This window comes from Phoxinus phoxinus, assembly GCF_949152265.1.
Source record: "Phoxinus phoxinus genome assembly, chromosome: 1".
Taxonomy (NCBI): Eukaryota; Metazoa; Chordata; class Actinopteri; order Cypriniformes; family Leuciscidae; genus Phoxinus; species Phoxinus phoxinus.
Genome location: NC_136876.1, coordinates 795425 through 812016, shown reverse-complemented (window position 1 = coordinate 812016; position 16592 = coordinate 795425). Strand labels below are relative to the sequence as shown.

The window sequence follows — 16592 nt, the reverse complement described above, 5'->3', positions numbered from 1 at the left end:
CATTGCAGATCTTGGTTTTGTGCTCAGTGACCCATTTTTGTTTTGATTTTGATATTGGTTTTTGGATCACTGTCCTAAAATGAAATACTCTGCTGTATCTTTACTGCTGTGGGCCTAATTTTCTGCCAGAGGTCCTGGACATCTTGTTCAGATACATGGCATCATGGATTGGATCAAATACCAACAGATAAAAAATCGAAACCTAACAGCCGGGGCTAGAAATCTTATAACGGGCCATGTTTGGATCTTCCAACAGGACAGTGATCCAAAAACCAATATCAAAATCAAAACAAAAATGGGTCACTGAGCACAAAACCAAGATCTGCAATGGCCATCCCAGTCCCTGGCCTGAACCCTATAGAAGATGAGTGGGCTGAACTGAAGAGAAGAAGCGCCAACATGGATCTGGGAATCTGCAGGATCTGGAGAGATTCTGTGTGGAGGAATGGTCTCTGATCTCTTGTCAGGTGTTCTCCAAACTCATCAGGCATTATAGGAGAAAACTCAGAGCTGTTATCTTGGCAAAAGGAGGTTGCAAAAAGTATTTAATAAAAGGGTGTCAATAATTGTGGCCAACATGTTTTGGAGAAAAACATTTATTTCATAATGTGATTTAGCCCCACTTTCAATTCTCTTGCTTCAATGAAAGGTTAGAATTTTGCCAATTTTTTGAATGAAAGATCAAAAGGATAAACAATGCAGATTTATTTTTTACAGCCAGTTTTGATCATATTTACCAGGGGTGCCAACAATTTTGGCCATGACTGTATATATATATATATATTTTTTTTATATGTACTTTATTATGTCTTTCAATTCAAACACATTTAACACGATTATACAAATGGACAGCTCCTTTAAAGACATATTTTCCTCCAATAAATCTTATTTTTCCTTTTACTTTTTTCTTTTGTGATAAAAATACCCACCAACACAGCCTAAAAAACACATCATTAGAACAATAACCTATAAGTACATAGACACTTTTACATATGAAAAAAAGGAAAAAAAATATTTATATTTATATCAAACTCTTAATGACACATAATTCCTATTAAGTTATTCAAGTAATAGTATTTAAATATTAAATAAGTAAATAATAAATAACTATAATTAAAAGGGAGGGAAGGTTATTTAGTTAATGTAGGCTAATATGTATTCCTTTATTTTATGGAATATTCTTTGATTTTAGAGTCGCACATATATTTTCAAAATGTATACTTTTGCTCTTAATTTCATGTTATCCTCTCCATAATGCACTGTATAAACTAAATCAAATATAATAAAGATCCAAAATATAGTTTTGGGTTTAAGACCTAAGCTACTGAATAAAGATGACTTATTACTTATTTAGAATGCTGAGAATTACAGCCTTTAAAGCAATAATTGTTTTTGTTTTTTGGAGAAAGCAAGAATGTTTGGTCAGATTTCTTAAAAAATTATTCTCTGAATTAGCTACTTCTGTTCAATTTTTATTATTATTTTAAGTATAAAATATATGAGTGTAATGATCTATAAGTTCACTGCAACTTATCCAACACCCTAAAGATAAATTATTATGATCAGAACATATTTATGGTGTTATAAAATATTGCATAGCCTATTTCTTTTCCAAGCAAAATGTAGATATTAGTCAGAATTAATGCGCTCATGTTTGGCGCAGCTCGCTCGTTCAGTGTGAAGTTTAGCAGCAAAATGGAAATATTTGCAGGACTTTCTAAGATTTACAGATGGAGAATGTTCCTGTGAGATGTTACTTAGGCAAACATTATGTCTCAAACGCATAAAACAGCACAAAATATATGCAGTTTGATGGTGGATGGATTTATCTGTGATCGACCTCTAGGGCTGCTTCAGAGACGCAGTTATCCAGACTAGATAAACCTGGATCACATTAGTGGGATTGTGTGAACTTGAAGTAGCTTTTATGAAACCGCTTTAGCCCCAACTTATTTGTTAGGTTCATTGAAGTCGGGTTTTGGAGTTTAATTCCCGCTTTTCTCAGCGTCTTTTATGGAACAACCCTCTGAACTCAAAGTGAACAGAATCCTGACCCAAGATAATGATATGATAGCAAGTACATTTATTAAATTACACAGGGACGGGAACTCTCTGCGATGGATCACGATTAATACCGTTCCAGATGATCCTGCATCCTATCCCGGATATATGGACAATCCCGCGGTAACTAAAGAGCCACTCCTCTAGTCCTGTCCTCAAGAGTTATGCGATCAGTCGCAGGGATTAAAGCAAAAAAAATCTTTTGACTGAAATTGTTTCCATGGCCAAACCCCATTTACACACTTTTGTGAAATGTCAATGTTTTCAATCTAATGCTTTTACAAGATTTGACTCTTTGTGATGTAGTCATACAAATAATACAATATTTGCATACATTTAACACAAGTTTTTATTTCTCAAATAATATAAGCCAACAGAGCCTTTGCTGCAAAGTGAGCTAAATATCATAAACTATATTTTATATTTTGACCTAGCCATTATGAATAAATAATATGTTATTTTTTATATAAAAAGTGACCAGCATGATCAGGGCCGTACACAGGGTTTTATAAATAAAGAGGTCCTTGCTAAAGGGATCTTGCTAGGGGGGTTCGGGGGCATGTTGCAAGTTAGTAGAGGTCATTTCACAACCTTCATTTTGCACTTATCCTGAGCAGTTTTTCCGTGAGCGGTATAGAAACCCCGGAGTGGATCAGGAGCGGAGTGATCACAGAGTGCTTAGTGCAGAGAGGAACGTGCTTTAGCGCCACTCCAGGCTTTGATCACGTCCCCCTCCGCAGGGTGAATACACCTCGTCCTGTCTTCATTCAAGACCCATTCAAACTAAAATGAAGACCTTTATTACACTATTTGAGAAATGTAAGCATATTTACGGCCTTAAAATTATTAAAAGTGAACTTAAGACAATGACAGGGCAGGGGAGCCCGGATATTGACGGAAATCTGTCATAGCGACAGAGAACTTTAATCCTATTATAAAGATAATAGATTTCCCCTCTGTATTATACGTCTACATTTTGTGGTACTCTTAAACAGTGTTCACTATACAACAATCATATATATAATCTCAATACATACACATGTCATACGCTGCCTCTTTGGCTAGGCTTAATGATCTATCAAATCTCATAGTGATGATCCTCTTTATCAGAAGAATGCTCACCCTCTTGTGTTCTCCTCACGCAGGATCTCCCCGATCCAGAAGAATAAGACTCGTACTCAGGAATCCAAGGTCCAGTCAGATGATAACAATAAAAGTTCAACAATATTTATTAAAAGAGTCAAATGAAAAGGAAACAGATTATAATGGAGTACTAACTAACGGATAGATACTAGCTAGGCTTCTTGCATCTGGCACGCTGGAGATCCAGATCTGTGTTAGCAAGGAAGGGTGTAGCAACTGTAGTGTGTGTGGCTGTGGTGTGTGTGCACTTCCTCTTCTGAGAAGGCAAACAGTGTGTGTTAACATCATCTTCTAAGAAGGCAAACAGTGTGTGTTAACATCATCTTCTAAGAAGGCAAAGGGCCCCTTTGGGCAAGTGGGTAATGTTTAACCTGACTAAGTGCTACAGAATAAGACAGTGGTTATAGTTTCACATATTTAAGTGCCACACAGCATTTTCATTATTCAGCAATACATTTCAAATGGTTATATTCCTTAATAGTCCAGATAGTTCTCCTACATTGGTTGTGACATACTGAGCTGTGGGTTTCTTATTATGACCTTTCCTGGTCTTCTCTCGAGATTGGACATCAGGGGAAGCGAGTGAAGTACTCACATATGGCCTTCCTTCAACAGCTCACCTCTCGCGGTGACGACACACACACACACAACACAGCGGGCCTGTTGAAGAAAACACTCGAGAGCTGATCATCACTCTTCACACACACAACGCTCCTCCCATCTGGACTATTCACCTTTTCCGGCTACAGCGGGAGATCCCACGGGACTTCAGCGCGAGACTACAGCTAGCCGTCTCTAAAACACTATTGAGGTGAATTTAAACAGTGGCTAAGTTGCTAAACGCATCTTGTTGTCATGTAAGGACCCTGTTCATGTTGGACAGACATTTTAACTGCATGTTGTGTCTGTTTACAGGCACACACACTCTTTATGAATATGCCCCCATAACTGTTGTTAGCTGAGTGAGCTCTGGGCATTAGCGGTAGCGGCTCCGTGTTCAAGCACTAATCCGGTTCGGGTTTTCTATAGACAGAACTCACTAAAGGTATAACGATCAAGATTAACTTACACATTGCCCGGACTTCTCCTTTAAGATTCTGCCGAATCCGAAACCGAATACCGAATCCTACTCCCATCCTCAGTCCATTAACACAGTAAACTCATCAATGAAGTACGTTGGGTTATTTTGCGTACCCAATAGCTGGGTTAAAAATATTGGGTCGTTCGGAACATTTATTGGGTTGTTTCTATAACAACGCAGTCCGTTGGGTTAAAATTCAAATTTCAACGGTTGACCACCGCAAGTGTGATAGAAGATACACGGCACGGGTGAGTTAATATACAGTATATCTGTATGCATATTGTATACATGTTTTTTTTTTCGTTATAAAGTGACTTTAAGCTCTTACATAGTATTATTGACACTTTTTTTCTGTTTAGCCTATTATTTCCATGTTTATATCTCCCCTGTCGACTGCTTTTCGTCCGCTATCTGCGACTGACGGCACCGATGGTATTTCTTAATACTCGCTTGTGATACTCTTCCTCACTTTCTATGTTCTTTCTAATACTTTGTGGGAAGTTATTCATATTTTCAGATATTTGACCGAGCGCTCGGCTTCAAGACCCAGCAGAAGCCTGGTCCATCCAGTGTCGCAGTCACTTACAGCAAGAAGGTAGCGTTGTGCTGTGTTATATAAAGGCCTACATTGTAGCGCAAATCCCACATAGTGTGAATTTAAAATACTACGGTGTTAAACTAGGGTGATCATACGTCCTCTTTTTCCCGGACATGTCCTCTTTTTGGACCTAAAAAAGCGCGTCCGGCCGGGACGCCATTCATTGTGTGCCTTTTTGCATTGCCTTCGTAACGTACGTAATGTACGTAACGCAAACATTGGTCAAACTGCATCTTTATTCCCCTCAGCACTTTTCAGTGGCACATGGCTCCTGAACAGCGTCAACAAATCTCAAATGTAATTTCACAAACGATTGACAGAGAAAAGTCCTGTGTAAAAGATCAACTATTGTATTATTTGTTTGTTATTGTTCTATTGTTGCGGGCCACAAGTTGAATGGAAGAATGTACTTCATGTATTAAGTTCAATAACATAGATGGTTGCGAATGCATTTGTCAAATAGTGTTTGATGCATTCACAAACTTTTGTCATAACTTTCTCACCATGTCCCTACTAACCTGTATGAATTTATACATTCATTACAATTCCCAAGAGGTTTTTTTTAGTTTTTCAGTTTTTTTTTAATAAATCCAGAATAAATCAGAATATTTGTTCACACAAAAAAGAAAGTTTTGAGTCACAAATGCATTTTGGAACAAACATGCTTGCTCTCACACACACACACACACACACACACACACACACACACACACACACACACACACACACACACACGCAGCTGCAACAGTGCATTTGTGAACAGCGCTCTAACATTTAGGGCATCATTTGTGAGACCTAACACCCACACAAACACAAATGCAGGTGCACACACACACACACACACACACACACACACACGTGCACACACACACACACACACACACGTGCACACACACATGCATACGCAACTTCATTTCTGCTTACTGGTGTTGCTTTTATATACACGTTTTTTTATTTAAAATGTATATTTTTTTCTAGATTTGGTTCATTAAAATAAATAGGTATAATTTGACAATCGGAATCTAGATCTTTTCTTTTAGTGGCACTTTAACTATATTTTTCTATATTTAAAAAAATGAATCCCACTTGATTTGATTCACCAAGCTTGATTTTTCATATTGAAAAACAAATGTTGGTGTGGTTTTAACTTTTATTTTTCTTTATTCATTTTTAGATTGCTCAGGACTTTTGGGAAATTTGGGGACATGCATCTCAACGAATCATTTCATATCGCATTCGAGAGAGCCTTGGATCTTCCTGTCCAGACTAACATTTCTTCTGGTGTTGAGAAAATCCTGCACAACAGCTCTGTACTTTCATGTCAAGTTGTAATATTGTGTCTATAATATAATGCACTTGTTTAAAGATTAATCCATTGTTCTTTCTGTAATAATGTAAAGACACTCTTGCAGATGTTGCTTTGAAAGATGTTCCTTCCTCCATTGCCACACAAAACGACTGCAAGATGGTCCGGCCCTCTTACCAGGAGCCAAAACAAGCATTTGTTGATTTACAGCCTGTAGGTGCATCATTTATGACAACACATTTTGGGTAATATTTGATCCATGTGTGCATATTTACCATTTCAAAATTCGATTTAAAGGTTGGAACAAACATCATTCAGTATTTGGAGGAGGAGGAGCAGCGGAGGCGATTCCCTCATGTCCCGCAGCTTATTGGGGATAATTCAACCGCTCACAAGCCTTCGTCATTGTGGGAGGAGCGGCACTAGAGCAAGACCGTCTTTTACAAGCTGTGAATACATGCTTTACATAACTTTATGTTTTAGACGGAGTATCCAAAGCCTGTTTGGCAGTTTCTGTGCCAGGGGGAGTTCCATCAACACACTGTCGCCTACTTAGGCCGTTTATAATTGGGTAAACTGGACTTGATTTTGTTTGTTCATTTGTGTTTTTGTATTCCATGTTTCTTAGAACTTAAAACAGAATTGTAAATTAATTAATTTTAGCATTAATATACTGTGCCTGGAGGTGTTCCCTCAACACAATGCTGTCTTAATATGAGGCAGTTTATAATTGCATTCCTTTTATTTATTGAAAGAATTTCTTACCTTAACGAAGTAAATTAAAGCAATTGCAACAATAACTTAATGAAAATTTTTACAACTTGTAATGTTTACAACTGTTTATTTGTTTTTATGCTCCATGTTTCTTAGAACTTAAAACAGAATTCTAAATTAATGAATTTTAACATTAATATTCTGTGCCTGGAGGTGTTCCCTCAACACACTGTCCCCTTTTTTATTTATTGAAACAATTTCTTACCTTTAGGAAATAAATTAAAACAATTGCAATAATAACTTTTGAATGTAATGCCTTTGAATGTAAATAAAGCATTGTCAATATACTGAAGTTGTAAGTTATTTATTTACATGGCAATAATAGTATAATAATAATACTAGGTCGGTTAAAGCATAATTGTGGCCAAATAACCCAACAAATTAGTTTTTTGTAACCCAATTTAGTGGCTAAAACTAGTTACCTAATTTATTGGGTTAAAATAACCCAACATTAGGTCGGTGCTATATCAACCCACCATTGGGTTAGTTGTCAGGTCGTTTTTAACCCAACTTTTTTAAGTGAGTAAACAACGTCCACAGCAGTGGATTCTTTTATTTCATTTGATTTTAACTGTAAAAATAAATAAAAAGGAATAAGCAACATTATGCATTTTAACAGCGGCAATGTTGTGTATTGCTTATTGCCACCACAAGATAAATCGTCATTGCAAATTGAACATGTAGCTCGACCTGAATTGCCTTCTTTTGACTGAAAGCACTGCCAAACAACACTTTCTGCTCACGGGCTCCACTTTCACTCTCTCACCGCCTACGGCATTCGAGCGGCCCACCGACTGTGGCGAGGGGAAATAAGGCGTGGCCCCTTTAAGAGCCGCGCCCTGTTGAACTGTAATGTATGCGCCTCGATACCCCATGTATGCGGGTTATTTCTGTTTGATGCTCATTTTTATCTTATTTTCTTTATGAAGTAACGCTGTGGACGGTAGAACGTGTGACAGTTACACGAGTTCGATTGGGGAATAAAGTGCGAGTTGTGAGATGCCAATCGCCTCCGTGAGTCTGTCTGACTCTGATGTGACAACTCTTAAACCAATAGAAACCCTTTATAACTTTTAAAATATTAGATCAAAACCCTATCAGCTTTCACCACTGCAATATTATTACTAAATATAACTTATTCCATTTTGACAGTTTCTTACATTATCTAGATGCCCGTCTCATTTTAAAAGTGTACATGGGCTTGCACCTCCACCTCTGGGTGAACTTATACAACAGAAGAACAGCAGTGGCAGGGCAGCAAGGCCAGCTAGCAGGGGAGACCGCGTTGTACCGCACAGACGTATTAAGTTTGGCCAAACCGTCTTCTCAGTGGGGGCTTCAAATTACTGGAACGCTCTCCCTACTGAACTCATACAGAGCACCAGCTATTTATCATTTAAATTTACTCTTAAAGGGGCTATGTGTAGTTTTCAGCGGCATCTAGCGGTGATGTTTCAGATTGCAACCAATACGTTTACAAGCGAGGGCTCGTGCTTTTTGTTGTTGTTGTTTATTATTATGTGGAGTTTGTGTTGGAGTCTGTGTTGTGCTGGGCGTTAGCATTAGCGACTCCATGTCATAAGTGTCAGTGTCGGCGCTGTTGAGCGCACAGTCAGTAGCCGAGAGAGGCTTGCGAGCGCATGCAGGTCTCAGTCACGCCACTGGATTTCTGGCAAACCCGACCCGGAGCTTCTCATAGAAATAGGAATACTTGCTTTCAGAGGCAATAGCAAAACCCGGCAAGTGGATCATTTTATTGTGAGATTACAACTAGGGGTGTGACGGTTAGTATATAACCGTGAGACCGACGGTTATAGTTAAACACCATCATTAGAACTCTATAACCGCCAAAACCGTTTTTTTTTTTTTTTAGATAGGATCATAATATGCGCAATATATCGGGAGACATGGTTTTTACCACTTAATGTAGTTTTTTGTAAATCGTCAGACATGATTTTTACCACTTCATTAAGTTTTGCTTTGTAGAAAGCCTTTCTTTAAAGCGAATTTCATTTTGTACAAATTGTATCTTAATTTTAATAAATGTTTCATCAACCAATTGCATGTATTTAATAAATAAAAGCAAATATAGCAGACAATATAATAACCGTGACATGGAGGCGCCGGCGCGCCGCGTTCACTTGCATTGCATTGTGAACTAGAGCATCTCATCGTAAATGAATGAAACTATGCCTCATGCATTAGCATTAAATATCTTTGCTACATCCTTTCTAGGCGGGTGCGGCTTTGAAATTTGGTCAAAAAGCGTTGGTGCGGATGATGAGTTTTGTTATGCGGTTGCGGATGAAATAATACCCCATCTGCGTAGCTCTATCGATAACAACATTGAACACTACACAAATATGAATTTAAAAAAAGTTTTTAAGCGATTAATTCCCCATAGTGACAGGAGGTGCCGGATCCAATAAAAAAGGTTCCGGATCCAACGTCGGAGGTGACGGAACATGTTCCGGCTCAAATTAAAACTTTGTGAAGAAAGGTAGCTAAAACCGATGGATCTCGTTGCGAAACAAAATGTTACATCGCCTATATGGGCACATTTCGGGTTTAAACCAGATGAGCCTGTGTGCAGAATATGCGGAAAAACTGTATTTGTTACAAATGCCAACACCACCAATCTCCGTAACCATCTGAAGATGAACCACCCCGCGGCCTACGCGGCCCTTGGATTAAGCACTACCATCCACATCTGGCCAGAGGCAGTTGAATATGGCCGAGGCATTTTCCAAGGCGACGAAATATAAAAAAGACAGCGACAAATGGAGAGTACTAACAGATAGTGTGACTCGATATTTGGTGTTAGGAATGGTACCCTTCCGGACAGTGGAAAAAAGTTCATTTAAAGAAATGTTGAATACTTTCGACAAACAATACGAGTTGCCTGGGAGAAAGTACTTCTCACAAACAGCTGTTCCGGCCTTGTATAATAAGGTAAAGGATGACGTGCAAAGAGAACTCCAGGAAATCAGTCATTTTGCGCTGACAACAGATATGTGGTCAAGCGTGAATATGACCCCATATATGAGCCTGACCGTTCAGTACCTCGCAAAAGCCTGGTCACTGAAATCCCAGTGTTTGGAAACGAGCCACACGCCTGAAAGCCACACGGCGGAACCCCTGTCCGAACGCCTGCCGGTAGGGCTGCACGACTGGGGTCTGGAGGAAACGGAGCTGTCGTGTGTCACTACCGAACATTGTTGCTGCAGTAAGGCAATTAGGATGGCCGTGGCTAGATTGCTTTGGACATAATTTGCATCGGCTGTTACCAACGGTGTAAACAGTGACGCTGCCCGAACCGGCCGAGCTCTCGGTCTATGCCGGACCCTAGTGAGCGCTTTCTCTCAGAGCTGGAAGAAAAAGAACAGAACTTCAAATCCCACAGCACAGCCTTACTCTGGTAAGAATAGTTTTAGCCGATATAGTTAACTCTATATTATACTGTTCTATTAATATGCATGCTAAATTAACAGTCATTTTAAGCAATGCTGATATGGGTCTTGCAGATAAGGTTATAATATAGACTAGACTGTTTACTCATTAGATTTTCATTATAATATTCTATTAGTTTTACATTTAGTTTATTCTATTAGTTTTACATTTAATTTAGTATTAGTTTTTTATTAGTAAATCAATAAAGGCAGCCATATAGGCTATAGCATGGTACTCGCTTTATTCTTTTCTGTTACGTCCTCTTCCAATAATCAACTATATTTTATTTCACAGGACTGTCCGACACGCTGGGGAACAAAACAGAAAATGGTAGAGAGAGTTTTGGAACAAGAGCAAGCGACCGCACGCGTCCTGGTCTCCGATAGAAAGCACCAGCATCTGACTCTTAAATGGCAAGATAAAGATGTTTTAACCTCGCTTCAAGAATCTCTCAAACCGGTCGCTGACTTCACGACATTCTCTCTGGGGAACGTTCTGTAACCGTTTCTTCAGTAAAGCCTGTCCTGCAACTGTCGACATGCGATCTTTTAAAACCAAACCCCAATGAAGCGGATCTGACACAAAATGTCCAGCGTACTGGAGGACAAATACAGCGCCCCAGCCATTCAGGAGCTTTTGGCAAAGTCATCTTTCCTTGACCCGAGACACAGAGGCAATGGGGGGGATGGATTGGAGGAGACTCCGGGGGGGAATTGTATCAGCTGACGAGGGAAACGGAGACGGAGTTAGTGGTGCTTCGGAGGCGGAGTTAGTGGTGCTTCGGAGGCGAAGTTAGTGGTGCTTCGGAGGCGGAGTTAGTGGTGCTTCGGAGGCGGAGTTAGTGGTGCTTCGGAGGCAGAGTTAGTGGTGCTTCGGAGGCGGAGTTAGTGGTGCTTCGGAGGCGGAGTTAGTGGTGCTTCGGAGGCGGAGTTAGTGGTGCTTCGGAGGCGGAGTTAGTGGTGCTTCGGAGGCGGAGTTAGTGGTGCTTCGGAGGCGGAGTTAGTGGTGCTTCGGAGGCGGAGTTAGTGGTGCTTTGGAGGCGGAGTTAGTGGTGCTTCGGAGGCGGAGTTAGTGGTGCTTCGGAGGCGGAGTTAGTGGTGCTTCGGAGGCGGAGTTAGTGGTGATTCGGAGGCGGAGTTAGTGGTGCTTCGGAGGCGGAGTTAGTGGTGCTTCGGAGGCGGAGTTAGTGGTGCTTTGGAGGCGGAGTTAGTGGTGCTTTGGAGGCGGAGTTAGTGGTGCTTCGGAGGCGGAGTTAGTGGTGCTTCGGAGGCGGAGTTAGTGGTGCTTCGGAGGCGGAGTTAGTGGTGCTTCGGAGGCGGAGTTAGTGGTGCTTCGGAGGCGGAGTTAGTGGTGCTTCGGAGGCGGAGTTAGTGGTGCTTCGGAGGCGGAGTTAGTGGTGCTTCGGAGGCGGAGTTAGTGGTGCTTCGGAGGCGGAGTTAGTGGTGCTTCGGAGGCGGAGTTAGTGGTGCTTCGGAGGCGGAGTTAGTGGTGCTTTGGAGGCGGAGTTAGTGGTGCTTCGGAGGCGGAGTTAGTGGTGCTTCGGAGGCGGAGTTAGTGGTGCTTCGGAGGCGGAGTTAGTGGTGATTCGGAGGCGGAGTTAGTGGTGCTTCGGAGGCGGAGTTAGTGGTGCTTCGGAGGCGGAGTTAGTGGTGCTTTGGAGGCGGAGTTAGTGGTGCTTTGGAGGCGGAGTTAGTGGTGCTTTGGAGGCGGAGTTAGTGGTGCTTCGGAGGCGGAGTTAGTGGTGCTTCGGAGGCGGAGTTAGTGGTGCTTCGGAGGCGGAGTTAGTGGTGCTTCGGAGGCTGCTACTGCTGGAGATGATTCGGGAGAGGTCTGTGCACCACCCCCTACCAAGAAGAGAAATCTTGGAGATCTCCTTAATAAACGGAGGTCTGAAATCTTTACCGATCAGAGCGCGCGCTGACGCGGAGTTAACCCGCTATCTCCAAGAACAACCAATTGACTCTACAGCTAATCCACTAGCATGGTGGAGAGACAATGACACACTCCCAGCAAGCACTAGCCGTCATGTCACCGTCTCGGTTAAATATAGACCCGATATAGTCCGGCTGTGTGTAACACACTTCTAGACAAAATAACATTGAATTTGGTAACATGTAATTTTTCCAGAATAACTTGCGAGATGTATGATATTCCATCATGTAAGCAAAGTCAACTGTGATTACAAGGTGTTTGGTTTCATTTCTGTGACATGATCTATGTGTCGGCTGTGCGTAGCCACGATCTAGCTCGTAGTCAGCCCGGCTATTAGTAGCCCACTTATAGTCCAAACTGATTCATAGTAGTTTTATTAATTGTTGGGCAGGCAGCGCATGAGATGGTTGATACCCCATCATGTTCGCATTGGTAATAATATCTACAAGGTGTAATTTCATGACATTTAGCTGTGAATTGGACGGGCTGTGTTCAGTCTGCTTTAGCCAGCCGGCGATTGAGGCATTCAGTGGTGTACGTTTAACGGCTTGCTATAGTTTACAACAGCGATTAGCATAGCCAAAATAGCCTTAAAATTGTTTACATGTTTTTCGCCCACGCAGCTTCATGTTTGCGGTCACACATTCATTAACAATCTACGGTATTATTTGACTCTTTCATTTTAAAATTAAATTAAAATGCTATTGCATTTCTCAACCGCTAGATGGCAACAGCCGTACTGAGACATGACTACTGGCAACGCGAGACTTGATAGTTAGTAGAGATAAACATTCTCACGATAAACATTGCCACCATTTTGAAACACTGTAAACGAGCCAGAGCATTGCATTCAGCGGTCGGTGGAAGAGAGCAGGTGAAACATTCCTACTTTTGTCTTGGAAGTGTTTTCGTTTTGACATGTGCTAATTATTTAGCTGAATTATTTGTTATCATGTGTTGTTGGAATCGGGACATGTTAGCGGGTAACAGTGTATAACGTGCACGTGTACGGTAACCCCATGTTTCCATCTGGCCTTAATCTCGAATTATCTGAATCCAGGTGTAAACATAACATGTGCAACCTATTAAAGTGTTATGAAAGTCACACATATATTTGACTCTTTTCTTTAGATTATTATGATATGAAAGATAGCATTTCCTCACTAAATCTCTCGTCTTTGACAAACTCCATTGATTTGAACTATATATTGAATTTGTCTGAACAATGGCTTGTTACATACAGAGAGAGAGAGAGAGAGAGAGAGAGAGAATAAGCTAATTGAGTAGAATAATATGTCATTGTACAAGCAAAATAAGATGAAGTTTCATTCAAAATGCCTTCATTCATTCAAGTTTGAAACTTTCAAATTAATTTTATAATACAGCATTTAAATACAAATTATTGGATGTATAAAATTAGCAATTATAAAAAGTATCCAGCAGTATATCAATAATGCAAATAGCTCAGATGTGCATTAAAACCTAAACAGAACACCCACACACACACAGTACTGGTGAATGTATTAGTCCATGCACACACACCATGGGCGCCGTATAGGGGGGGAAAGTTAGGATGTTTCCAGTTAAAATCCTCCATTCAATCTAATTTAATTTCCTACCGTTTCTAGTATGTAGTCGCACGTCCATCTGCCAGTCGCGGGTCTTTCATGCAGAGATCTCCTCATGTGTTTGGAATTACAACTTGTAAGTGTGCATTACCGCCACCTTCTGATATGTAGTGTGTGTGGATCACAATAGCCTTTACTCACTACTCTTTAAATATAAAATTATATCTAAATAAAACCAATAAATAACTACATAAATATCTAATAACATTATTAATATTAATACATTAGCCTATCATTCACATCATTATTAAATACAACTTTCTAAGACAACTAAACGCATATCCTTCTAATAAGCCCTGTTTTATTCAAAAACACAAATAATGCTCTATACCCCACATGCCCTGAATTCATTTGTAATATTTCCTTCATTTCAAATCTAATTTTTCCTTTACTTAACCAGTCTTTCAGCCTCATCATTTCCTCCTCCTTATACCGATGACGATTAATAATTACATGTTCTACTGTTTCATTAATATTACAGACCTCACACATCCTAGTTTCCCTGTTATTTTAAGCGCACTACTTAATCCAGTATGCCCAAATCTCATTCTCGAAATAATGTCCTCTTCCTTTTTATTCCTATTACTTTCTCTCGTGTTGTTATTCTTTAATCTCTTATTCTTTAAAGGTAAAGGTCTTTCTTAGAACTAGTAGGAAAAAAACGTAGGATTTAACCTGAACGTTTAGATAACGAAAGTTAATCATTTTAGCTTTCAACATCATCAGTGATAAAAGGAAATATTCTCAAAGCCTTTAAAGCAGGTAAAGTCGTTTATTAAGTTACATGTTTAAATATTCAGACAGTACAATGGAACAACATACTGTATAGAAAACTTAATTGTAACAAATAATGGACCGTTGTGCAGAAGAGGCCGTAAAAGCCTTTCTCATAGTTTGAGGTTACGCACCGGTGTGTGGGATTGGCGGGGTTACAGCCTTTCTCCCAGATCAACAGTTACCTTTCCTCCTTATACCCTGAGCAAAGCATTGTTAAACATGAGTGTAATACCAACACCGAACATGACCGACAGGACACCCGAAAGATGAGGCAAATGGGTAGTGATCAAGAGGGGGAGAAGAACATTAACATATTCTCCTCAATGCATGATTAAGCAAGATAGTCCCTAGATTGTACATTAGGATACTGTAATATCTCTATTAAAGCTACACTGTGTGATTTTTACCCCCATCTAGCGGTGAAAAGATATGACCATCCAGTGAATATTAGTTTCTGTTCCTCTCAATTCCGATTTCGTTTTAACTCCTACGGTGGCCAATGTAGTCCAAGATTAACATGGCTTCCAGTTCGACCTCGTCCATTGTGTTCCTTCAAGTGATGAGGTTACTTTAGAAAACTATTATAATTTGCAGTAATTTAATTGGTCAGTTAACATATAGGTTATGACATCTATGTAAAATGAATAATAGTTTTATGTTTTCGTTATTTTTTTTTACCATTTCATTGCTAACATCAGCTATCAGGCAGCTATCAGGTAACTATTGGAAACTATGATACAAATTTTCATGATTCTTTGATGAATAAAAAAATAAAAATAAAAGCATTTATTTACAAACGAAATATTTTGTAACATTACACACGAGTTAATGTCACCTTTGATAACTTTAATGCATTCTTACTGAAAAAAAAAATCTGACTAACCAACACAGTTTTGAACGGCAGTGTACATTCAGTAGGTTATTATTTATTGCAATATAAACACTGGAGTGATCAACAAGGTATCTCTTCATTTACCAGTCGAAGACGGAGCAACTTTCTGCTCTTATGTTTACTCCGTGCACTGTCAAGGTCTTCATCATATTTGTCGTGGTACCGGTCTTTGCAGCAATTATTTTATCGCAAATACTGCATCGCGCGCTGTTGGCATCGAGCCTGGAGAAATGTACCCACACTTTTGATCGACTTTTCCACATCTTTAAGGTATTATGTGTGTGTGCTCGCGTCTCAAATGAATATGTGCGCGGATAATTTGTGTGTGTGTGTGTGTGCTCGCGTCTCAAATGGATGTGCGCGGAGAATTTGTGTGTGTGTGTGTGTGTGTGTGCTCGCGTCTCATATGAATGTGCGCGGAGAATTTGTGTGTGTGTGTGTGTGTGTGCTCGCGTCGCATATGAATGTGCGCGGAGAATTTGTGATTGTGTGTGTGTGTGTGTTTCTCGCGTCTCATTTGTCTTGTTGATTTGCCTGTTGCGTTGCCGTCTTAATTCTCTTTTTCGCTTCCTTGGCGACTCTGATACATATCCTCGAGAATAAGAGTGATCCTCCATCAGCAACAGACTTTCAAAAAGGCTTTCAGGTTTTTATATAGCAGTCTCAAGCAATCCCCCTCTTCACATGTGCCGACACGGTGCCGTTCCATCGAGTGTTAAAACGCGAAAGGCGAAGCTTGAATTAACGGGTATGTCCCTCTTTGGCTAATGTACTTTCAAGATGGAGGGGCAACATGGCGACCGGCATTCGAACCCCCCACCCGTATGTATTTTCAGTGGCATATTATACACTCACGAGAATACTTTATTACTTGAACAAAGTAAATATACATTAATGAGCACATATATTTTTGAAAGAACTAAGTGTTTTTAGCTAAGAATAAACTAAAG

The 16592-nt window shown here is 40.1% G+C and overlaps 1 protein-coding gene and 1 long non-coding RNA gene across 4 annotated transcripts in view; one reads left to right on the top strand and one right to left on the bottom strand.

The window, feature by feature from the left end:
- Positions 1-16592, bottom strand: part of LOC307005951 (uncharacterized protein) — a 120395-nt gene that overhangs the window by 83779 nt on the left and 20024 nt on the right. The window contains exon 1 of one of the 3 annotated variants that reach the window (XM_079626502.1): positions 3184-3400. The exons of the other annotated variants lie outside the window; for them this stretch is intronic. The gene's annotated coding sequence lies outside the window, so the exon portion shown is untranslated. Of the gene's footprint in view, positions 1-3183; positions 3401-16592 lie in introns of those variants that run through there. 3 annotated transcript variants of the gene reach the window in all.
- LOC307002727 lies at positions 4722-6668 on the top strand. The gene is made up of 3 exons (XR_013798526.1): positions 4722-4880; positions 6058-6402; positions 6487-6668. It is a non-coding gene; the product is annotated as an uncharacterized lncRNA (long non-coding RNA).